Source organism: Periplaneta americana, chromosome 2 (assembly GCF_040183065.1).
Source record: "Periplaneta americana isolate PAMFEO1 chromosome 2, P.americana_PAMFEO1_priV1, whole genome shotgun sequence".
Classification (NCBI taxonomy): Eukaryota; Metazoa; Arthropoda; class Insecta; order Blattodea; family Blattidae; genus Periplaneta; species Periplaneta americana.
In genome coordinates, this window is record NC_091118.1 from 169,319,771 (window position 1) to 169,337,651 (window position 17,881).

General features: G+C 32.7%; 1 protein-coding gene across 2 annotated transcripts in view; it reads left to right on the forward strand.

Moving 5' to 3' along the window:
• The first annotated feature begins 9,144 nt into the window (after positions 1 to 9,144).
• Positions 9,145 to 17,881, forward strand: part of LOC138694803 (uncharacterized) — a 29,101-nt gene continuing 20,364 nt past the window's right edge. Inside the window, exon 1 of one of the 2 annotated variants that reach the window (XM_069818885.1) lies at positions 9,145 to 9,394. The gene's annotated coding sequence lies outside the window, so the exon portion shown is untranslated. Of the gene's footprint in view, positions 9,395 to 16,476; positions 16,725 to 17,881 lie in introns of those variants that run through there. The other variant, XM_069818883.1, reaches the window with a different exon arrangement.

The following is a 17,881-nucleotide window of genomic DNA, read 5'->3' on the forward strand; positions in this document are numbered from 1 at the left end:
TATAATATTTGTAAAGTAAACCAATGTGTATGTCTATTTAGGCCTATATTTTATATGTATCCACGAGGAAAAACTGTAATTTATCCTACACTTTCTGGTACGTTTACTTTCATACGTACAACATGTCCTCCTCATTACTATTGTTTTTATATTTTATATTCTTCCATCCAAAATTGAGCCGAAATGTGTTCAAAAACTTGCTAACCTGGTGATGATGAGTCACATAACTGTTCTGCATGTTGTAATAGGAAGTTGTAATTATTTTGACACGTAGTTCGAAAACAGGATGTGGTGTGGCATGTGTATCTACAGCAGCGCTTTTCGTACCAGTGTTAAAGAACATTGTTAAAATATGAATAAAATAGTTTATCATGATCAGAGTGTGGCTTATTTTCCCCGTGCCAGGCGGAAAATATTGGCGATTGGAGAATTCTAGGTTTACAATGAAAGACTTGTCCTTACTATTTTTTTTATATAAATGCGACCATGACTTCACCTGCGCGGATGTCTCAACAGTTCGTATTATTTGAGAGTAATAGGATTGCCACGTGTCCCATATTACGTGGAATGTTCCGTATTGGAGATATGAAAAACTTGTCCCGTATGACATACGGAACCCCAAAAATTCTGTATGTATGGGCATTATTGTCATAGACGGACAATAGTTATTTTTCTTGTATTATTTTCCCAGTTTGTACAGATATCGTATTTTAGAATTCTGATAAGAAACTGTCACTTTTCTAATAGTGTCTTTAAACTGTGACAGTGATGCAAATAAATGTAAACCCCTAGCCCACTCTGTTTCAGTTCAAAGTAATCTTATTCCCAAGTAATAGTTGTACTTGTTTATTGGTACAGTTGTTGTTGAATGTCCCGCGCCGTGGCGTCGTGGTCTAAGGCATCCTGCCTAGGATTCGCGTTACGGAATGCGCGCTGGTTCGAGTCCTCATGGGGGAAGAAATTTTCTCATGAAATTTCGGCCAGTGTATGGGACCGGTGCCCAACCAGCATCGTGATATACTTGGGGAGCTACGATAGGTTGCGAAATCCGGTTGCGAAAGCCAGCTATAATGGCTGGGGGGGGGATCATCGTGCTAACCACACGGTACCTCCATTCTGTTTGGATGATCGTCCACCTCTGCTTCGGCATGTGGGCGTGAGGCCAGGAGCCGGCTGGTCGGTCTGGGCCCTTCACGGGCTGTAGCGCCACGGATTATTGTTAATATTGTTGAATATTGTGTGTAGGCCCACTATGTGTAAAGACGTGAAAACTGTTTCAAACCAAAATTATTGTTCTTCGCTTGATACAAAGAGGACGTATTTGTATTTACAAATATGGAACATTTATCTGAATCTCAGACATCATTAATGAACCTTGTAAATTTTAGTAATAAAAAAAAATTATTAGAAATTAATGTAACAGCTTTAATGGTTTAAGTCTAAGGTAATTTATCCTTATACTGTGTATTAACAATACAATATATGCTCTGAAATAGCACTTATATATATATTTCATTGTACATCTTGATTATACAATTCTTAATACTAAATCACTTCGGAAAACGTATGTGTCTTTCACGTGTTAAAGTCGACCTGGTTGGCAAGTTGGTATAGCGCTGGCCTTCTATGCCCAAGGTTGCGGGTTCGATCCCGGGCCAGGTCGATGGCATTAAAGTGTGCTTAAATGCGACAGGCTCATGTCAGTAGATTTACTGGCATGTAAAAGAACTCCTGCGGGACAAAATTCCGGCACATCCGGCGACGCTGATATAACCTCTGCAGTTGCGAGCGTCGTTAAATAAAACATAACATTTAACATTTCACGTGTTAAATTTTAATTACCTTGTTAACATGTTTCGGCCTGCTATTGGCCATTATCAGAACTGGTTGTTGCTGGTCTTGGTGCCTTTTGTTTTGTCTCCTGTGGGGGTGTGTTTGTGTAGTGTAATGTGGAGTCAAAGAGTGTGTATGTTCTGAAATATAGGTATCTGTTATGAATTCTTCACATTTTCCTAGAGTTAAAAGTCGCAAGTGTTCCTTATTTACATTCTGAAAAACCTGGCAACTCTAGTGTGAGGTAGCCTGTAGGTTCTAAGTTGATTTTATTGCATTTCACAACATCAACTTCTAACTTACCTGGCGAGTTAGTGTTAATTTTATGCACGTGTATTTATTATACAATATGTAGAAAAGACTGTTACGGAATTCGTCATATAGGTAGATCTATAACGGTATTGGGAGAATACTTTTTTATGTTATTTATGTAACAAAAGTCCTGTTCTAAAATACTAATAATTCACCCAGGAATTGATTTACAATGTGTCCTCTTTTTTCATTTGCAAAATCTGTTCACTCTTATTTCGATAAGGATACTTTAAGTTTGGTAATAGTTCGATGCTTTTCAAATTACTGTATTTGAAATGATGAGTTGGAATAATCTTGGGATAAGAATGCTGTGGAAATCTAAGTACCTGTTGTTTACAGTCACTTTCTTTCAGTAGGTATCTTCAGAGCAAGAAATCAAACTTTCGTCTCTTCAATGAAAAACAGTCAGCTGAGCATAGCACTATATAGTTTTCAGGTGTATTTTCTATTATTAATCTTGCTTTTCTGTCAGTGACAGCAATAGCTTCAGCAGTTCAGCTTATAATGTATACTCCTTGGACTGTCTTAAAGATTATATCAGTCAATGGTAAAAAAATTAGTGTCAAAAAATTGACAGTGTTTTCTTCTTATATAGCTACTTTACAAAATTCAAAACAGATTGCGAATATTACTGTTTATGGTTCCTGAACAATTATTCGAAAGACGTACATAAATAAAATCATTTAATATGCACCCAAATAAGATGAGCTTTTGTTTTCTATGTTGCACAATAAAGACATACCGTAATTTATAATATCATTTGTTATATAGTTTACAGTTTAAGTAGATATATGTAATTAATTTTGTACAAATTTACATACAGACAGATCTATTGTAATTATTCTAATACATTATGATTTTTTATGCTTATGAAATTCGGCATTCAAAAATGGTTCACACACTCATAACAATTAATATATTTAACAAGGGCTGCAATTCCGCAAGGGCGTACACTAAGGGTTACCGAGTTTGAACCCCCCCCCCCTGAACTTAAAAAAAACATATTTAGATTTGACTATTTTTTTTATCTAATAATCGTTTTCCCTTATCTAATTTTACACAGTCAGAGTAACAAAATCTACATGGATATAAGACATAGTCCTCCTATCCCTCCTTCAATATAGCCCCTGTGCTTGGTGCTGCGGCACTTTTGAATTTTAACAATGGTATCTTTATTATAGAGAGACCTACGTTTTCTGCTTTTGAGAATTCATATTTTTAATATAGGTACTGTATATAACCTATAACAATATTACTAAATATACCGTAACATAATAATAATAATAATAATAATAATAATAATAATAATAATAATAATACACAACATTTAAAATATTGATAATGTAAATTGTAAACAATTTTAATAATGATTTTTAATGATTTCAAATAAAAACATATATATATATATATTTTTTAAATATTGTATTTGGTGTGCGTCATTTCCGGTTAAATTGACCCATAGATACTGTACTGATTATTGAATATGAACAAAATCCGTTCAGAAAGAATCACTTTACAGACAGATGGCATACTTGAAACCACATTTTTTTGGTATCAGTAATGCTGAAAATGTGTATTTCTGCGAATGTCTCGAAAATGAATTCTTCCAGCATCAAATACTTTCCCGTACCTTATACCTACTTCGTAGAGTAATGAGAAAGTAAAAATTGCCAGAAAATCTCAGCTGCTGGGTGTCAGTCTCTAATATCATACTTTAATGAAATGTTCTAAATAAACTGTCTTGCAGTGTGTTGTCGTAGGGAGAGACTCAGTATCGTGTTAACCCCACGCTAAAGGAGTCCCATCCTGTCCGTTTGGCTTAAGTTAGAAAAAGAGAATTCAAATACCAACGCAGAGAGAATTAATCTGAATGTCATCACTAGGGAGCGGATTTTTATGTGCTAAAAAAGATAAATATATTTATTTTATGTACTAAAAAGTACGAAAATATTTGTTAAAAAAAAAAATATTTTGTTTTAAATATGACAAAAATACCTTACTTAGCTTAAAAAAAATGTTACTAGGTACTCACCGACCACACTTGAGTGCTAGTAGTTGGCCGAGAATTGCAGTAAACAACAAAGGTCATCTCCAAATTCTCCATCATAAATGCATGCCGATTATCTCTGAACAACGGCTTATACTGTGAAAACGATCTTTCCACATCACAGGACGTCAGACGTTAGGCACACCCTCCAATACTTGAACAACTTTACACATTTTTTTGTATCCACTGTTTTTCCCAAACACATTCTGGAATTTGTCCCTTAGTACTTGTACTTCTGAACCTGGTAGCAAGTCTAGTTTAATTTCCACGGCACGCACCTCCCTGTTTCAGACAACAGGTTTTTGGATGTTTCGAGTTTTTTTTATGATGTCACACAAAAAGCTTAGATTTGCTAATAGGAAAGCCAAATCGTTTTTTAAACAACCATCTTTCAGTATATCTTGAAGGATATCGATTGACGAAGTGCGATAACAGGGAATCACAACAAGATGTAGGCCTATTGCCTTACTTGATAGGCATGAGCGAGAGGCGAGAGATTTGTTTAAATTAAATAATGTTTATACCCGAGCTCTTATCTGTTGTGTTTCACAAAAAAAGCGTGGAATTAAATCATATTCAGCAACAATAAACATTCCTAATTATGTGTTGTAAGATCTCTCCTCCTTGTCCATGTTAATTTATTCTCTAGCAATAACACTGATATGCTGCCTCGCAATTCTCAGAACTTGAGGCGATGCTATTACAAAAATAGATACACCACACAGCGCTTAGAAACACGAAACAACCAAGAATTCTTAAAAAAGATAACGTACTTCTGTGTGATATAATTGATTTATTTTAAAATATTTAAAAGTTCTTGTAAAAAATTATTTAAGTAAAAAATCTCCAAGATTTAAGTATTTATAATAAATTTCCTGAAAATATGTATTTACATAATTTTTTGTGAAAATATGTGTTTTTATGTGAAATAAAATTCGGGTTTTAAACTTGAAACTTCATGTTCGGAATGTTTAACTTTGTTAATTGTGTTTTATCACACGCAATAAGAATATTTAATTACATAAGAATCCGGTCCTTAGTCATCACACAGGATTACATGGCCCTTAATTTCTATATTCATTTCGGTCACAACTCAGTTCATCCAAAATTCCAGATCTGCACCTGCCACTCTTTGTGAGCGGCCTTCAACTGCCATTGTATTGCATAAGCGTGTATGGTAAAAAAAATGGCGTCCTTACAATGTAGGCGTGTAATTACACCGATGGCAGTTGTGTAATTCATTATATGCCAGATTATTCCGTCTATATTGGTACTGAGAGGTTTCAATTTTAAAGTTTAAAGTACGTAGATAGGTGTAACCCTGCAAGTCAGAATGTCTCAGGTTCGATTCCCGAACAGATAATGGATTCTTTCCATTGATCTAATCCTTCCGGCAGCACTACGGCCTTGGGGTTTACTCATCTTCTAACAGAAATGAGTGCCAGGGATATTTACTTGGTGGTAAAGGCGGCATGCACGCAGGGCTGACATCCTTACTGCCATGCCATTAATGCCTCCATGGGGAAGGTGACTTTGAAGTAGGAAGCTAGATGACTAGGAAAGATAACTTTACGGCAATCATCACAACAACAACAACAACAACAATAATAATAATAATAATAATAATAATAATAATACATTTTCACTTCAAAGGAGCAGGCTTACAATAATTTATTTATTTATTTATTTATTTATTTATTTATTTATTTATTTATTTAGAATATTAACGTGCAAAAACAACAGCACAAGGCCAATTACAGTTTAGCACGATACAAAACAGAACAAAACAACAAATGATGATGAGAATGAATGATAGAAAATGACAATGAGATGAAATACAAACAATATAATAGTCTACATCAATCATTGATCAAATAATAATTATAAAATTATAAATTTAGTACAATGAGATAATTGAAATAATGGAATAGTCTACATTAATCAATTGACCAAATGCAAGAAATAAAATGGACAAATAATTATAAAATTAGATCAGTGAGTTAAAAACTCAAAGATATAATAATAATAATAATAATAATAATAATAATAATAATAATAATAATAATAATAATAATAATAATAATAATAAATTTTCACTTCAAAGGAGCAAGCTTATAATAATAATAATAATAATAATAATAATAATAATAATAATAATAATAATAATAATAATAATATTGATAATAATAATAATAAATTTTCACTTCAAAGGAGCAGGCTTACAATAATAATAATAATAATAATAATAATAATAATAATAATAATAAATTTTCACTTCAAAGGAGCAAGCTTACAATAATAATAATAATAATAATAATAATAATAATAATAATAATAATAATAATAAATTTTCACTTCAAAGGAGCAAGCTTACAACAACAATAATAATAATAATAATAATAATAATAATAATAATAATAATAATAAATTTTCACTTCAAAGGAGCAGGCTTACAATAATAATAATAATAATAATAATAATAATAATAATAATAATAATAATAATAATAATAATAATAAATTTTCACTTCAAAGGAGCAAGCTTACAACAATAATTTTATTTATTTATTTTATTTATTTATTTAGAATATTAATGTGCGAAACAACAGCACAAAACCAATTACAGTTTAGCACAGGTACAAAACGAAACAAAACAACAAATGATGATGAGAATGAATGATAGAAAATGGCAATGAGATGAAAATACAATCAATATAATAGTCTACATTACTCAATTGACCAAAATGCAACAAAATAAATAGCACAAATAATATTATTAAAATTAGTTCAGTGAGGTAATTAAAATAATGGCAATTAAATAAAATGTATTACAAATGAATTAATGAAATCATATAAATGAAGACAGGAATCATATAAGTAATATTGTAAAGTTATGCAAATGACGAGAATAGTAGGCCTATGATACATATCAAACAATGGCATAAATAATAAAACTGACATAAAATTCGAAAAGTATTACGACACATTAAATGGATCCAAGTTCAACCCATGCAAATTAGCATATTTAATACATCTGCAGACCGGAGACAGAGATTTAGAATTCCTATTATAAAACATTTTATGAAATCTTAAACCCTTAGCAGGAATACGAAGACTGATATTGCTTATGAAGGATTCACAATCAATATCACCCTTAATGACTTTACAAAAAAATAAATAATCAAGATCCTGACGTCTGGTAAACAAACTACCGCAATTGAAATATTTGCGATTAATCTCATAGTTATAATCGGAATTTGGTAAAAAATCTATAAGAACACAGGGAAATAAATTTTCTTTGAATATTCTCCAATTTAGCCGAATCAGTGGAAGTAATGGAGTTCCATACAACAGATGCATATTCAAGCTTGGATCTATCCAATGTATAATAATAATAATAATAATAATAATAATAATAATAATAATAATAATAATAATAATAATAATTTTCACTTCTCTGATCATCAATTTTATTATTGGTATTGAAATATTTATTTCCACATACGAGTGGTATAATACCAAACACACACACATACACACTACTTAATTCATTCATTCATTCATTATTCATTCATTCATTCATTCATTCATTCATTCATTCATTCATTCATTCATTCATTCATTCATTCATTTATTTTATTCCATAGATCTTACATGAGCAATGAAGCTTTAAAATGTGGAACAAGTAAAAATTTTACAATATTAGGCCTACAACTACAATTTTTACAAATGTTTACAGTTTTACAATTTAGTAATTTTCTACAATTTTTACAATTTTGTGCAATTTTTTACAATATTTTGGCGAGATGTAGTGAGATGAGGTGAGGTCCGAGGATTCGCCAAAAGATTACCCGGCATTTGCCTTTTGGTTGGGGAAAACCTCGGAAAAACCCAACCAGGTAATCAAATCAAAGGGGTTGATTGCGAGGACTCTCCATAGACCATCCGGCTTCAGTCCCACGGCTGGGGAAAACCTCGGAAGAAACCATTCAATGAGACCAATATCGATGGAATGCGTTTAAGAATAACCACATACTCTACATATCAGTATTGCTGATTCATGGATGACAAAGGAGCAGGCTAATAATAATAATAATAATAATAATAATAATAATAATAATAATAATAATAATAATAATTTAGCCCACGTTTATGAGCTTATGTATACACATTTTAAGCGTAATAACAATATTTTATTTTATTCTCAACTTTTAAATTGAAATATCTTTAGGAAATAAGCTACATTAAATCTCTTTATCTAAGTTACCTTACAAGGTTTGTAACTAAAAATAATACAGTGAAAAATGTGAGGTCACACTATAATATTATGATTTTGAAAGCACTGCATACTTCATAATTCAAGGCTAAATATTTGCACATTGTGTAATGTAAGTTATTGACCCCCTGTAGTAAGGCAATGACGAATACATGGGAATGGAATTTAGTACCAAAACATCCAATAATCACATCTTTCGTCTGTAGCTTCACACGAGGAAGTTCGTACAAGGAAAAGTAGACCGTATTTGTAGAACCGGATGCATTTTAGAAAGGTAAGAACTGTATGCCGTTTATACACGTAAAGTTTTTATACATAATCACGAGAAAGCAGACCTAGTTCAAGCACAATCAAGTTGGAACATGAATCGTTTCGGGGAATCACATGACTCTATGACGTCATTTCTACGAAATGTTTTGGCTAGTCATTGTCAGATGGGTGAGAAGAGTGAGAAGGGGATTGTGCGACGTTGCCATATTGTGCACTTCGTTCTGTCAAATAGTCACGCGCTTGTGTTATTGAATAGTCTGTGCTTATGAAAGTATGAGCAGAGATGCTGCGCATGTGATTCTCCATTACTGCCAACATTGATGTTGGGATTACAATTGTTGCATCAGCTTTTTGGCGAGGTAGTCGTCTTTCTGGATGTCATCTCCCCCCTGTAAATTCCTCAGTCTCTCGGTAAGAGTGACGGTAGAAACTCCACGTTGTTTGGTTTTCGTTGGCCAGGAAATTTCTGCTTCCTGCAGGCCACCTGCGATGTTCAACACTGCAATGAGAATGAGAATATGCCATTGTAACGTAAAGAATCGTGTGTGGTGGATGCGAATGTTTTCCTCAAAGACAGTCTTGTTTATTTTTATGTGTTTGAAGTGCATTATTTGAATTTATAATTCCACTGCATCATCATCAAAAAACATCAAACATGTAAGAATTGAAGTATAATAATTTATTTTACTAACCTAAAAGTAAAAATTCATTGAGAGATAAACGGGGTGGTAATAGTAGAGAGTATTAGATATTACATCATTTCCACTTCTTCCCTTCCCTTTACTGCATGAAATGGACTATAATAGTCACAATGACCTCTTATTCCTATAGGAAAGAAATTAGACTTATTTTTAACTTACAGTAATTGTTCAGCAATTCAAGAAGCATATACTAACTGCTGATACTGATCAAATTAGTATTGTTATTGCAAGTAATGTATGTAATAATAAAGGGCCAGAAAAGAGTGATGTAAAAGTTTCGTGTAATGAAAAAAATAGATACTTCTTGCGGAGCCTCTGGAATGAAATTGTATTGAAGCAGTGCACAAAAAATATCTTGTTGGATCACCATCAGAGCGTAAAATTTCTATTAGGTCTAACAGTTAAATATATTCATGTTCACTTACAAGTGAAGTATCGGGATCGATATGAAACTCCTGTACCAATTTCTGATGCTTGTAATAATAAATACTCTCAGGACTTCAGCTTATTCAGATTCAAAATAGATAACGGCTATCTTATCACAAAATAGGGTAGGTCTGCTGTTCTAGAAAAATACTAACTTATTTAGATAATTGTTAGTTACTATTATCAAATTAATATTTGGCCTTCTCGTATCATTCTGATACACAATCGGTGTTTTTTTTTTCAAGTCGTATTTTGCACTTTACATTTCTTTCATTTGCTCACGAAAAGAGATATGATTCTGAATTTTTTTCGAGATTTTAAGAGAAATGCACGTTTTAGAATTCTTTATACCGAAAAAGCTCCCCCCCCCCGATATGCCGTGTAGGCTATTTTACATTTATTTTAACCATCGACGGATTCAGGTCTATTTATAGTAGTAGTCTATGTATATGAGCTGTCTTATCCGGGGATGATGCACATGAAATCAATTCTGCTAAAATGTTATTCAACATCGGCTCTTTTAATTATTTTACAGAAGATCAAGTGGAACATTAAACAATGTACGATAGGGTCATATGTCTCCAAAAATTATTGCAGAGACATTATTAACTAACGTTGGCCTATAGAATCTCTACTCGAAAACTTCAGAGAAAAATTTTAGAACGTAAAGACACGTAGGAATTGAGTTACAATTAATTAACGTAACACACGATTTTATTTTTTGTAAAAATGTAAAATCATCTACGAATCTAATTTACAGCTTCACCAGAAATTATAATTTAATTTGTAAAATTAACCTAATCTTAATTATTACGGAAAATAGCAAAATAACGGATCTTGATTTGATCAGAATCGCCTTTCGTCAAAGGCCAGGTCGTAGGACCATTCAGGAGCGATAATTTGTACACTCTTTTCATACGTCATTATTGTTGCAAAGTCTGTTAAGATGTTACTTTAGCATTAGACAAATCTTGATTTTATCAGAATCGCCTTTCGTCAAAGGCTAGGTCGTAGGACCATTCAGAAGCGATAATTTGTACATTCTTTTCATACGTCATTATTGTTGCAAAGTCTGTTAAGATGGTACTTTAGCATTAGACAAAATATAGTAGGAAGCGATTACAACACTCATAATAATATTGTTGTAGCTATTCTATGTGAATATATCCAAACTTAATTATATTATCTACTTAAACCGTAAGATTTACAAATATAGTGGAATGTCTTACTTTTTGGATTTAAAAAATGTCTGCAATGCAGGGAATGGACATTTATATTATCTGAGTGGACATTAATTCATTATGTTTTAAGCGACGATTAAAAAACTTGCAGTATAAAAATCCACAAATAATCATTCGTAACATTATAAATAAGTGAACTGCCGCAAAACGACGCGTAAAACACATTGAAAAATATGTGATATCTACGTTTTATACGTAGATCGATGTCCTTTGTTTTGGTGTGGTAACAAAATTCCTTATATAAGACATAACCCAGAAATTGAAACACTTTTCTAAAAAAAATCGCTGATCTTTCAGAAGCCTGCAAATTCACTTACAAAGGCGTTGGAAGGAAACAAATGGAATGTGCATGGTTGTCTCTTCGTTGCATAAGACGTAGCCAAATTTTAAGACCTATTTTGAGGCCAAAAAGCGAAAATTGTACGCTTATAAATACAGTACTGAGTACCTAATAGGTACAACAGTATCTTAGTATCAATTAATCTTGGTACTATTTTGTGTTTTTTATTATTATAAAGAGTATTGTTATTGCAAAAATCGATCGTATTTCGAAATTTTTGTCGAAATTCACATTTTTTCAGCTTCCCATGTGTGTCTGTCCGTCCGTTTGTCTGTGTACAGGCATTTTTGCTGAACGATTGGTTCTCCCCAGTATGTATCTCCGATTAAATTTACCCACAAAAGATGCACAAGAAATACAGTATTTTTATTAGATAATTAATGCGTCTTTATTTGAAGTTAAAAACACAAAATGAAAATGGCGAAGAACTAGAAATCGTCTCAAAGTATGTACTTTATTTTGTTTATTGCATTTAGATAAGAGGTAAATTAAATGAGCTGGGCGCTAAGTTCTCAAGCTCCAGTGTTTCTGAGAAATTAATTATTGTATGAAAAATTAGTTGTAGTTTTCGTTAAAACACATTTTATATCTTCACACAATAGTTCGAGGAAGTGTACTATAATAATAACTTTCGAAAGAAATGAGTTGTGAAATGCATAAAACGAATGAGGAAGAATGTATCAACTTCGTGATAAAATTTTTTATATTGTTGCCTGATTTAATTTTATGTGGATGGTCAGATTATGTTCCGACCATACAGTATGTAGGAAGATACACTATTACTGTAGTACAGTTGGGTGAGTAGATTGATTAAGCCTGACCTTTTTATGATCTAATGTTAGATAATCGGTTGAGTAATGACACAGGGAGCAATCTTAGGAACATAAACAGACAATTTTCTTTAGAAATTCCAATTTGAACCGGGATTGAACATGGTGTAGGTGTCGGTCGTAAAAGAAACAATACAATATACAGTATATTTTAAGTAAAGAAATAATAAGTAAAGACCATTTGAACGTTAAAGTTTATCCATTTTATATCATAACGTAAGCAATAAATGTATATCCCTAATTTTATTTTCCACACATCAATACGATTACTGTTGTACACAGAGTTCGTTTGATCGTTTCGATTCGTGAAGAGGAAGTGCACAGTCATACCCGCCCACATGTCGTGCTGTATTTGTGGTGGTGGCCTTGGCGAAGCTATGTGTGACCTGAGAATCCCAAGCGACGGAACGGGTCAGAAAATCACATCCATCGGTTCTTGTCATTATTATTATTATTATTATTATTATTATTATTATTATTATTTGTTACCTCATGCCACTTTTCACTACTACTACTATTACTACAAAACTACTTCACTCTTCGTGACTTTTTATAGTTATGACTTATCGGGTTTCAGTAGACCAAGGTGAGGTTCAGTCAACTGAGTCAAGTCAACTAGTAGTAAACAGTAGTTATTATGTCTGCTTGCTGACTGTGACTCATGAGTTTTGCTGAAGAATCGTAGAGCGATGTTATGAAAAAACACGTACTCATTAGCCTTGTATATTAACATGAATGTGCTCTTGCTGATATCCAAGCATCTAATAGCGTCATGAACTCATGAAGTGTATGTAATTATAGTTGTTTCTGTTACGACTACTGGCAACATATACACATCTGTTATCTTCCAGAGTTGTTCTATATCAGTTCCCAAATCAGTATATGTTAATATTTCAGTTGTATATGCCCGCTGTGAATGTGATGTTTGGAATATTGTTACATCTAGGACTTACCAGAAATATCGATTTGTTAAGTTTATAGTGCGTCTGGTCTGTTATGTTCAATTGTTCCATCTGTCATACTTCTATCCCAGTACAGCATTGCTGAATAATTTTCTAATATCTTGTATTGATTATATTTCCTATTAACAGCAAATATTTAAGGGAGATTTTTGCGCAAAATTTGGCTACATTATCATGCTTCAACGTATAATCAATCTTGGACTTTGTGTTTTATTTTGAATCAATAATAATAATAATAATAATAATAATAATAATAATAATAATAATAATAATAATAATAATGCAGTAAAAATGAATGCCCACTTAATAACTGTAGGAAGTGTCTCGGACAGAAGTAAAGCAAACCATTGCTGCATGTGCAATGAGATTGAAACCTTACCACATGTGCTTGGCTTCTGTAGAATTGGAATAAATCGCCACATTAGAGTAAGAAGCTCAATTGCCAACTGCTTGCAAGACTGCAACAAGTTTGAAGTGCATGAAGAGATTCATTGTATTTCAAATGAAGGTTTCCACTAGAGAGTAGACATACATACTGTAGTTGTAATTGACAGAGAAATAAGGGATACATAATTGACCCAACGGTAGGCCTACGCTTTGAAAGCGGAGACACTCAAGGACAAGATTTAAATCTCCGGGTGGGAGAGGGAAACATCATTACCATCCTTGTGTGTTATATTTTTCACACAAATATAATACCTAGAATTGAATGATTGGGTTGCTTTTTTGAACAAGAGGAGCTCTATTACAAGATTTTCAGTTGACCTTGTCAACCGTTTCGGCCTTCACAGCTATCTCGAGGACATGGGCTTATAAATCTTAACATACTCCTTTATTGTGGTACATAATGATTCATATTCTTAAAATTAAAATGAATAACTTATTGAAAGTGATAACTGCCCACTCAAAAGTTAAACAAAACAAAACCAGTCATTATATTAATGCATTTAGCAGACATAAAATGAAATGTTATCTTGTTTGGATTCATGGTAACCCTTAGAAAGGGCGGCTCTAACTTTATTATTATTATTATTATTATTATTATTATTATTATTATTATCATCAGTGATTCTTTTCTGGTGGAACGCGCCTCCGACACCTTTTTATTGTATTTTTCATAAATGTGTTAATTAATTTTTCTTTGAACTCCGCTTAGGCCTAGAAAGACTAAATGTTGGGCGAAAAGGAGGTTAAAAACGACGGTGGATAGTAATCATCTCCCAGTAAGATATAATAATTATATCCTACACAGAGTTCCATCATCTTGTTCGCCAGAAGAAAAGCACTGATTGTTCGATTGTTGTCATTATTATTATTATTATTATTATTATTATTATTATTATTATACCGGTAATAAGTAAATACCGATAAATAAATAAATAAATAAATAAATAAATAAATAAATAAATAAATAAATAAATAAATAAATAAATAAATAATCTTATGTTGTACGTTTACCCATGACTGGAATGTCGGCATGCCACGCCGAGGACCCAGGTTAAAATTCCGACGAATAGTAAAGAAATTGGAAGTACTGCACTATTATTTTAATTCTCTCATTTTCCTGCCGATATTCGCGACTTTTCCAGCCAAAATGATCATCTATCTTACGGCACATAATAGGGGTTTCGTATTATTTTACTGCTGTCTATTTTAGTTGAAAACTATTATTATTATTATTATTATTATTATTATTATTATTATTATTATTATTATTATTATATTATTGAAGTGTTGGTGGTAGTGGTAATATAGTAGGGTTGCGATTTATAGAGGAAGGCGGGAGGGATTTCTCTTCAGTGCAGGAAGATCACATTCGCTTCTGCTTATATGCTACTTTATTTCAGCCAGGAATAGTTAGTTATAACTTAAAAGCTGCGATAGACTATCATCGAATACGAAATGACAGTGTAGAATATCGTAGTTATCCTATTCTAGTAGCAGTCGTAGAATACAATGCAACCTTAGATACACCAAGGTTACGCTAGTTGCATAAACAACAGGCGATGTTACCTATGAATGTTATTATTTATTAACAGAGTCCTGCGTTCAGTTACCGTCTTCGCGATTTGAACATGAGTTGTGGAAATCCGCCGTTCCAGCCATTTGACTAGTGGTACTGAATGGTTATGTAACAGTAATTTTAATATTTCATATAACACTCTTATCTGCATGCAAAAAACAGAGGCAAACTGAATGTGCTGTGTGTTGATATTTCCCAAGGACATGTTATCAGCGGACATGGTCATGAATTTTTTTAGGCCTATACTTTTTTATTATTCGTAGTATTAATTATTATAGAGTATATTAACTGGACGCAGGGAGTTGTTATACATATAAACTCTGTTAGATGATGATGATGATAATAATAATAATAATAATAATAATAATAATAATAATAATAATAATAATAATAGATTACTACCACTACGACAGTGATGTATAAAATCCAATGGCAGAAGCTGTAGCAGTTTTTTCAGAAGGTTCACTTAAAACTACAAACACTGTTAATTCCTGCACGGAATAGAATGTGTGAATTTAGTTTATGAAATGTATGAAATAGCAGTATAGTATTTCTAAGATCAATAAATGACAGTAGAGAACGTTTTATGATACAATTTTGATTTAATGATGCAGCTTTATTACGCGTAATATGAACACCTCTTTTAATTTATTTACGCGCCTAGGAATTCAATTTGTCTATCGAGTTACTCTGCCCGCATCACAGGCAGGTCATGTGGGACTCAGACAAGAGAAGAGAGCATTTCTGATGACTCAGTGAAAATACGTACACTAGCATATCAGCGTATATGCTAAACTGCGAATTCATGCTTCATTGGCAGAACGTAGACTGTTGATTTAACTTCTGCATGCGAAACCAATATTACAATTACGATGACCATGTAGCCTACAGTTAAACAGCTGCGTGACATTCATGTTAGAGGGAATTATTTGCAGACTGTAATATTTTCATACAACTGCTTTAGATGTAGTCCGGTTTTGCTCTACAGGAAAATGAAAGCTTGTTGCTGTCAGTGACTGTACGGGGAAAGAGCGACGTATATTTGTTGGCAACGTTGCAATTCCTTGCCGGGTCTCTCTGGTATTGGTCGATTCGAGAGGTAGCCTTAATCTTCCTGTCTTCTGGTTGGTTCAAAGTGACATCATAATTCAGCGGTCATTGGTCCACATTGACGTCATGGAACGATTTTGGAGATACTTGGAAACGTAAAAACTACCTTGCATGCTCGCACTTGCACAGAACACGACGAGCAACTGGAGGGACAAGTTGGAACACAATTTTGTCGTGTATAATTTGGAAAATTGCTGACATCTCTTATAGGGCGATAATACTCCCGGCGCCTTATTTTGCTTTCTAAGTCTGAAAATTGCTTTTATTGCTTGTAAAATCTGAATCTGCGTGAATACTTGTCGGCCCATTCGTTTAGTGTGAATTTCGTAACCTCTCGAATTTCATACTGGGAAGGTAAGTTTCACATTTTTCATATTCTTGTAAAAACTTGTATAATAGTTGTTTCAGCAATTTTACTAATTTGTGCATTGGTTCATTACCATACCATTGAATTCATGAGCAGGAATGTGACAATCAATAATATGGCGAATACGAAGTAGTACGTAGTAGCTACGTTTCCAATGTACGTCAATATTTTTTTTTTATTTATAGATTCTGTAATGTTTGTAAATCGGATATAAGTTCATATTATGGATTATTTTATACAGTGTAAATGTTAAGTATCGTATTTATTTTGCATGATGAAGTCCACTTCAGTGCGGATATAGTATGAAAATGTGTTAAAAATGTGTGTAGTGTTGGGGGAGGGGGGGGGAGAGGTGTTACTTTTCACGAGTGCTAATTTGAATTACTATTATATTAAGGTAATTAATAGCGAGTTAGATAATACATTTTTAGTTTTTAAATTAATCCTAGTTCAGTATGAACTAAATATTGCATGATTCCGAGTTATAGTTGTGCAATACCGTTGGAGGAAGTGGTTTGTATTTTCCTTGAACAGCAGTGGGGTTTTTTGGTCGGGAATGCTAACTAGCAATAATAATGGGATAATATTTCTTAGTTTTCCTTATTTAAACATTTGATCATTGCAAACAAAAAAATACTTTTTAGCGTGAGGTGCTAACATTTGTAGAAACAGTTTTGAGCGGGTGCTTTGTGATGGGGATAGCAGGTGTGGCTTCGGTATTTAATCTTTTATCAAAGTTAAAGTTGAAGTTATTGATTTTAACGCTCTATTTCATTCAGTTTTTATTGCGCGTTTGATTACTGATTTTCAGATTTTAACGCTCTATTTCATTGATTTTATTGCGAGATTGATTACTGATTTTCAAAGTTATGTAGTAGGCCTACTTATCCCTTTGCAAGATGAGAAGAAAACGTGGCTAGATTCTTTCTCACTTCGGTCAGAAGAGTTGTAAGCAATCGGTTGTAGGTTTTTTCAGCAATTAAAAAAAAAAAACTACGCTAAAGAGGCTATACTTCAATCCCCCCCCCCCACATAGTGATTTAAAAAAGAGGTTTATTAAGCTAGCGATATGGGTATTTTCAATTTCATTTTATATTTTTTTTTTTATACACGTTAGATTTTTTGTTAACGATGGGAGGAAATT